This window comes from Arachis ipaensis, chromosome B05 (assembly GCF_000816755.2).
Source record: "Arachis ipaensis cultivar K30076 chromosome B05, Araip1.1, whole genome shotgun sequence".
NCBI lineage: Eukaryota > Viridiplantae > Streptophyta > Magnoliopsida > Fabales > Fabaceae > Arachis > Arachis ipaensis.
In genome coordinates, this window is record NC_029789.2 from 4,578,877 (window position 1) to 4,581,419 (window position 2,543).

The following is a 2,543-nucleotide window of genomic DNA, read 5'->3' on the forward strand; positions in this document are numbered from 1 at the left end:
CCGAAATTCCAACTTTATTTTTTAGGATATGGTTTTTTTTTTATAGTAAGGGCAAGTTTGCCGTATCCCGTCGAACTCTATAATTTATATAGAGTCTGCCGCACCCCCGACGAATTCTATGTTGAGTTCGGCGCAGTATAAAAATTCAGTGGGACCATTTGTGTTTGTCCTTTTCTTTTCCTTCACTCTCTTCCAAATTCACTCTCTTTCTCTTTTATCTTGTGTTTTCGACGCACGTGAAGTTCATTGCAGACGACTTTCTCGGTTCCATGTTAGTGAATAATAGCTTAGTTCGAGTTAATTTTTTAGCTTACTTAGAGTTAGTTTTCTTTAGCTTAGTTAGAGTAACTGTTGACATGTTAGTTAAAATAATTAGTTATAGATTATATGTTAGTTAGAGTGACAAACTTATTGATGGTATGTTAGTTAGATTTACTATTAAATATTTTTTATGTCAGTTAAATTTTTTTATGTTATTGTTTTTAAGTATAGCTGTTGTTTATGGACTATATCATGTTAGTTAGTATGACGAACTAAATGTTTAGTTAGTTTAGTATGAGCCGTTAGTTTAAGTTGTGACTCTGAAAGTGGAATAATTAATTAGGTTTAGTTGGAATCGAAAGAAATTTTTTGCGAAAAATTTAGAATTCAGGTAGTTATTTACTAATTAATGAGGTAGTTGATCGCATCAGTTAGGGTTTAGAGTAGAATTAGAATTATTAAGTTTATAAGCCGAGTTAGACAATTAAATATATATCTTTAATAATTTGGTTAACGTAAAAGGAGTTGAGTTCAGTGTGTGTGTTTTCATTTTACTAGATTGTATTTAGATGGAGCAGCAACTGTTGCGTTACGAGGGTGACATGTATAGACTAGATTACGCTGAGCACATTGCTGGTAGGCTTGATAGAGTGGTACGCTTTTTTAAGTATTTTTTAATTTAGTATAATTAATTAGCAGTGAAAATTTTTATTTTATGTGTTTACCGTCCTTTTTTGTGTGTTTTTTGTTTCTGTTTGATAGGCGCCTCGAATTTTGAGCACCAGGCGGAATTTGACGGCACGGCCGCCAGAGCATATTAGGCGATATCTCAGACGAGCTGGGTTTGAGTATGTGACCTATATGATCGAGTTCGAGCACGATTGGCCTCTTGCCTCGATTTTGATAGAGAGGTAGCGGCCTGAGTCCCACATGTTTCATCTACCGTGTGGGGAGATGACTATCACGCTGCAGGACGTAGCCTATCAGCTGGGGCTCGGGATAGACGGTGATCCTGTGAGTGGGTGCATTGGTGGGTGGGAGCAGCACCATCAGGGACGCACCATTGAGGAGTTCTATGAGCAGCTACTTGGTGTTGTTCCTGCCCCAGATGACTGACAGTCATAGACGAAGTGGACGGTGAAGCTCACGTGGTTCCAGAACACAGTTTGTGGAGAGTTAGAGAAGGACGCCACAGAGGAGCGCCTGATGAGGTACACGAGAGGGTACATCATGCAGCTGATAGGGGGTATGTTGTTCCCAGATACCTCTGACTCTCGGGTGTACATTTGGTGGCTCCCACTACTGGAGGACCATGCGACGTGTGGTCGATTATCGCGGGGGTCCGCGGTGCTGGCTTGGCTGTATCGCCAGATGTGCTGGGCCACGGAGCATGGCCAGTGCAATTTGGGTGGGTGCGTCAGCTTGTTGCTGTCCTGGGCTTATCACCACCTTCCGCTAATACGGCCCGACGGCTTTGATACTCGTCAATTTTCTTTGGTGGAGAGGTATTATATTTACTTATAATAATCATTTATGTTATTATTACAAAGTCAATTAAATTGAGCGGTAGGTAAAACAATATTGTCGTTGGCATTGTAAATGGGTTCAGTACCGTCTGAACAATGACAGGGGCGAGAGCAGGCTTAAGCATTACAGGCGTACCCTGAACGGGATTGGGATGCTGAATGTAAGTGCAGAATATTCAGTTTTAACATATTTAAGTTTAATTTACTTTAATAAGTCTTTCATTTGAAATTTGAATCTCGTCTGTTGTATTGATTTGTGAACAGGTTGAGTGGACGACATATGCTGACCCACAGCTGATTGGTCTAGTTCCACCAGCGATAGCCGAGGTGGAGGCCTCATCGGCAGTTGTATGTCCGCTACTTTGCTTTACTATCGTCGAGTGGCATCAGGTGGACCGAGTCGTACGTCAGTTCGGTGGTCTGCAGCACATTTCGACCAGGCCACTGAACATTGACAACATGCACTAGTTGGATGGTTGGTTTGACCGCGGCGAGTGGTTCCCGCATCTTCTCAGTGGCTGGCATGAGTTGTGGGATGCCCGGGTCCACCATCCTCTGCCCATACACCATCATATAGACCTGCGTCCATCGCACCCATATATGACTTGGTACCTTTAGTGGGTGCACACAGAGTTAGTCGGCCTCGGTGACCAGCACCTAGTGGCGGCTGGGGTTGTGCCACATGATCTGCCCATCCAGCATCCACTTGCTCCAGATCTGCATCAGCCAGATGACGGTCACCTTCCGGAGATGAGG